General features: G+C 29.4%; 1 long non-coding RNA gene across 1 annotated transcript; it reads right to left on the reverse strand.

Moving 5' to 3' along the window:
- Positions 1 to 2,456: 2,456 nt before the first annotated feature.
- LOC149511531 (uncharacterized) lies at positions 2,457 to 4,284 on the reverse strand. The gene is made up of 4 exons (XR_016333791.1): positions 3,936 to 4,284; positions 3,368 to 3,455; positions 2,663 to 2,700; positions 2,457 to 2,575 (listed from the first exon to the last, which is right to left on the reverse strand). It is a non-coding gene; the product is annotated as an uncharacterized LOC149511531 (long non-coding RNA).
- Positions 4,285 to 6,356: the final 2,072 nt, after the last annotated feature.

Here is a 6,356-nt window from a genome sequence, read left to right on the forward strand (position 1 = left end):
CAAAACCTCAAGAATGATACCTTTTTTTATATTTCAGACTTTTTTTAAAATCCTTCCATGATAAAGAAAGTTTGTCTAATACAAAGTACACAACAATTGTTTCATCCATACTCATCTTATATTGTTTAAACTGATTAAGCATTTTTTCAGTTTCATATAGTCGTTCAATCATAAAACGTCCATCAATCATATGATAATTATTGAAATGACTAACAAGACATTTCTTACGTGTTGCATCCTTGGTCATATACCTACTCTCCAATTTGTTCCATAACTCTTTTGCAATAACCTCATTTTGGTATGTATCAAACAAGTTGTTAGATAGACCATTCAGAATATGCCATTTACATATGATATCTGCATTATCCCATTTTTGCTTCTCTCTTGTTGCAACAACAAATTCTGTTTCAATCTCTTCTAGCCTAAAAGTAGTCAAAAGATATACAACCTTCAATGTTGAAAGTAGGAAATGCATCTTCTTTTACCATTTTCATAAATTGTCACCATTGAAATGATCCAATTTAACAAAACTAGAAGCCAATTCCTTGAGCATTGCTTCAATGGCTATTGTTGAACAAATAAAACCTTAGGATTGTTAGTGCAAAAGACTAAAAATCTAGACTTACTATTTTCGATAAATTTTAAAATTTTGAGAAAAAGCTTCAAAATGTATAATAGTACCACTATCCTTAAGGTTTTATTTGCCCCCACCATATTATTTACTTAATAGATGTGTAAAAAGGTTATAGGCAATTAATCTTAAAGATACAATTAAGCCTAGTGACTAATTACATTTTGCACTAACAAAATCCACCAAGCATTCATCAACGTATCATAGGATCACTGAACTTTTATAAAAGTTTTTTACAACAAAACTTTTATAAAAGAAATTAAGAGTTTAAAGAAAGAGAAAGTTTCAATAATTGTTTCTATGTATTTTTTTTTCAAAAAAACTATAAGAACTTTTTATAAACAGATAAGTCTTCTCTCTTACAAACATAACTGTCTATTTTGAATAGACAAAAACTGTCTGATTTTAAACAATTAAAACTATTTATTTTGAACAGACTTATCTATTTGTTTTGTACAAACTTAACTGTCTGTTCTTATTTTTCTATCTATTTTAGATAGACTTTAATCAATCAGACACTTATTTTGTCAAGTGCCAAGTGCCATTAATTAAATATTAATATATACCAATTATTTAATTAATGCAAGACCAACCAAGCTTGAAAAACCAAACTTATGGTCCATTAGCCACTTATGTCCCAATATAGTGGACTTTTACTCCTCTTAATTTAAATAACTATCTTTTCATTTCCCTTTTTAATGTGGGATTATTTCTCATATTTTATTTTGAAAATCTCTAACATATTCAACCATAATGACAAAGCATATTTCAATATTATTTCTAAAATCATGCATTTGATTTTACATCGAGAATAATTTTATACACATAAGCACATGGTAACTTAAGAAATAATCTTTATAAATTTCAAGTTTGTGAAAAATAAATTCAAACATTCAAGGCGTATTATCCCTGGTAAAAAGAAAAGTTACTACAAGGAAGGACAAGAAAAATTCACACTTTTTTACAATGCAGAAACCTTGCTTTTGGTAGTGAAATAGTGTTTCTTTGGAGGATGCGGTTTTTCACCTTTGTTTTCTATTAGGCAAATGTCTTACTTATCCTGGCGAAAGACTCTAATTATGTATCCTTTTTATCAAATAATTAATTAAGATTTAATTCACAATTAAATCACTGAGATGAATTTTACCTTTGCATTACCCTTTTGTAGACTTAATCAATTACCTCATACTTTTGGGTGAATTATCCTAAAAAGTCTGATATATATATATATATATATATATACAGTAGAATATAACCCGCGCTACACTGTAGGAATTATATGACATAAATGTTTTATCATGTAATACTATATTATTAAGGGAAAAAATATAATTAAAAAATAATATAATAATTCATTATACAATCACAACTTATCGTGAATTAAAATGTAATCATTAATTACTTAGACAATTGTTTAACTTTTAAGGAGATATTAATATGTTTGTATTCATGATATCTTTTAAATCTAAAAAGATAGGAAAAATGCAATATTTTTTGAATTTATATTAGGAAAAATGCAACATTTTTTTGAAAGTATGAACATATATTAGGTACATAGTAGAATGACTGTATATTGATCATTGCTTATTGTTATCTAAAAAAGGAAAAAGTATGTAAAGAAAAGACATTGTACCTTCATAACATTGTTGTGGATATTAGCCTTTCTATTCTCAATTTGAATAGTCTTTTCTTTAATGGAGATAAAAGCATCACAGAACCTATCCAGCTCCGACTGCAAAAGATATTGAATATGGATGTCAGAAAGAGACAGGTGGAGCATCAAATGTTGGTAAACAAAAAGATACTTAATGAATCATACCTTGCTTTCACTTTCAATGGCTTCAATCATGAGTGTAGCTGGATCAAGCCATAAATTGTAAGAGCATGGAATCCATAGTCCTTAAGACGTTTGGCAACATTTTCATGCTGTATTCCAACATCATCCTACAGCACTAGTAATTTACAATCAGTCATGGAAAAAAACAGTGGACTAAAGAGGTGAAAGTTGAGAAAGTTGTATATTATTATTACCTTAAAGACTCTCAAATCCAAAATGAATTCATAAGCAACTGTTCAATTGACATCATGCAAAAGAATGAGGTTGTGGTTCTAAAAACATTAATCAATTACTAATAAAGAAAAATCAGAAAGTTGAGATTATCATAAGAGCAATAATTCATAACCTTGAGCTTCTAGTTATTACTGTAATTTTATTATAATAAATACCCTTTTGTATAATTATAACAAAAAAGTAAAAGAAATATCCATGATCCTCAATAACATGGCTGAAAAGACATTCAATTTGGAGGTTTCAAGTTCAAACCGTGGTAAGGCAAGGTCTATAATGAGCTAGAAGTAGTATACCTCTTGCTGTATAGCACAAAGGCACAATAGGTGTTATTATATATAAAAAAAGTTAAAGTATAAATGAGCAATATCACCATCATAATAAGAAAAAGCCAATTCAAAAGCTTTGGCACTTACTAAAATGGTAAGAGACATGTCATACTTTTTTATGAAGATCAAAATTCATTTTGATTTTACCAGAGTATAAGCACAGAATTTTAAGGAAAAAAATAGGTACATCCGAGCTAAAATATATGAAACATAAAATATAAAATAAAATAAAATATAACTATTTGGATTTAATTCATGTGCATTTATACCATCTAATAGATATGTAAACAAAAATATACATCATTTACTTATTAGGAAGAGACAGAAAGAGAGAGAAACCTCAATTGATGCCAATTTACTTATTCCATGGGGTTTTCGTATCGGCTTTCTTGTTTCAGGCTCACGAACTTTTCCACTTATCTTTTTCCTAAGAATTCATTGAAACACATTGAATATGATATCAAACAGTTTTAAGTGGTATATATACGTGCATATGTTGAAATATCCAGATGATCATCAATGTATGTATTACGACATGCATGAATTTACTACATATTCTCTAAAACCTGAAAAAGAAACAAGTCATGTATCCAAACATCAACAGAAAATTTCCATGTGTCATGGAAGCAAATCATTCTATGTATGAAGATTTTCAATAATTAGCATGAAATTTTTCAGGGATTGTTTTAATTAAAGCAAAACTAATTGAATATTGATTTTTGTAATTAGTATGAATATTTAAGATTTCAAGCAGACTATATTGTTTTACAATTATAATATACTAATGCTAACTATATTGAATATAAAAAATCTTCAATATTCAAGCAAATAATTCTGTTGGAACATTTAATTAAAGTAAAATAGTATAAAACAATATTAAGTAAAAAAATGAAGAATAAAATGTTACGCTGAGATGATAAAGCGGCAGTCGGGTCCAGCAGCAAGTGTCAGAACTCATACCGATTAGGGTGCTTGTACCCACTCTAGCCACCAACCACCAGATCGGTACTGATCTTTCGGACCCAGTCTAACCACCGTGGTCTTCGGCTCGAACTCCCATCTCCGTTCTCCATTCCCTTCCTTTTTTTCTTTGTTCTTCTCAAGCCATCAAAAATCAAGAAGTTTGTCCAGAATCATGAAGAATCATGAAGTTTTTCTCATCTCAATTCTAAATGGTTTGAACGACTACCAATAGAACCATGAAGCTTTTGTCTTCTCCAGAAGCTTCTGTTTGTTTTGCTCTTAAAATCAACACGTACAAAAAGTACCTAAAGATCCAAACAATCATTTTATCCCTAATTTTTAATTAAGGAAAAAGCCACGTGTCAAGCTAATAAGCTTCCCTTCTCCTGTCCCCCTTCATAGGCTTCTACATTTGTTCTCCCCAATTCTCCAGAAACTTCCGTTCTCCCATGAACTTCAATGACTCTCTTCTCAATTTTAATTTAATTAAAAAATAATTTACATGCGTGTCAAACAAATACACGTATGTTAAATTGTTTGAAGTTATTTTAAATGTATATATATTTCAATTGTCAATCAATATTTCAATTGTTTGAAGTTGTTTTAAATATATATATATATATATATATATACATATACACGCGCACACGTACGCTCGTGTTTATACTCTGTCATAAATTTTCGTTCAAATAGATGAACTAACTTCATTAGTAACAGTCAATGGCCGAAACATCCACCGGTCACCTTACCCCTGTCTCATCTGTGTAATAGATTACTTTTTCCCAAATTTCTCCCAAAAGTTGGAATCTTTCCGCATGAGACAAAACTAACCCGTAAGATTAAGATTATTAAGATGTAGGTTTCGTGTGATTAGAGAGTCAAAGACTAAATGATTTGTACGTCATGGAAACAGTGTTATAGTGTTTAGTAATAAGTGTTTGGATAAATATGGGAAGAGGCATCGACACCTCTCTAATTAGACGAATGATAAGAATCCAAAATTTCAATCGTATGTTTGGTAAATATCAATCACATTAACATTTTTCCAAACCAAAAACGGAAGTCAATGAAAACATTCTAATTGCTTACAATTAAGGAAAATGTTATCTGTTCTACCATTTTTGTCCTAATTATTTGTCCCACCTAATGTGGTAATAATTTATAAGTTAACTTATAAAACATTTTATTATTTATGAATTGATTGGCTCATGTGTAAATTGCCTAATGAAAGATCTTTTTAATGGATTCATTATAACAAAAGTGTATTTAACGAAAACGAAAAGAAAAGGAAAATAAGTGGAGCATGAAGCCTTTTCAATTTCTTTCCTCCTAAATCTTAATTCCTTTCTCAGGTGTAACGGAAACAAACAAAAACAAAAAGGGTAGTTAAGAACCAAACAATTAAGAAGGAAACAAAAAAATTATTCTTAACAAAGAATCAGAAGTCTGTTCCTCTCAGGAAGAATAAAAAAAAGCCAATAAACACTTTTAACCTGCATTCAATTTTCTACTATCAAATTCAAGTTACAACTCATCATTCGCTGCCTAGTTACATTTTTTACTTATAAAAGCCCCCTCAAGAGATCTCACAATACAACAAGCAATTAAATTGATTTTGTGCATTTCATAAGACTTTAGGTTTACAGTGATGGTTATTGAGCAAATTTCTCTCCAAATAAATATTTTCAAATAGTACCAATCCAAAATTGTTTATCGAATCGGTGACCTACCAGAAATGTTCAAACCAAATGGTATCTTCTACTTATTATTCACTTTTTAAGCATACCCAATCATGTTTTCCTAAATTCTTTTATAGTTTTCGGTTTCCATTCATCAGGGACTTGTGCAAGAAGAAAATGATGAAACAAATGGAAAGTCCAAAACCAAAAAGGAGGTAAGGCGCCCAGCACCGCTAGCCAACCCCCAAAATCAGATGTTGCCAAATTATACGATGAACGTAACCTCGTAGATGTTCCAAGCACTTGACTTGGCTTGAAGATTAATTTGAAGATGAGATCTTTCAAATAATCTTATTGAACTCAAAGGAATATTTGCACTTAGCTGTGGTTGGGCATTATAAGAGAATAAAGCAAATATAAGTCAGATTAATTCCTAATTAAAGTTGAAGCAAAGGTTCGTTCAAATGTTTAATAAAGTTAATATAAATATTTTGTGCTAAATTCAATTGAGAGCATATCATAAAAGTCAATATAAATATTTTATCGTCATATAATCTATAAACGCTTGTTTGCTAATTTTTTTAATTTAAAATCTATTTGACAAAGATTGAAATGCCATGTAACGAAGATATATCTTGAAAGTATGTTATGATATTAAATAGTGTTAAGCTTCAGTCAAACGATGT

This window comes from Durio zibethinus, chromosome 25 (assembly GCF_047325235.1).
Source record: "Durio zibethinus cultivar Kanyao isolate XHJ-2024 chromosome 25, ASM4732523v1, whole genome shotgun sequence".
In the NCBI taxonomy this organism is placed as follows: Eukaryota; Viridiplantae; Streptophyta; class Magnoliopsida; order Malvales; family Malvaceae; genus Durio; species Durio zibethinus.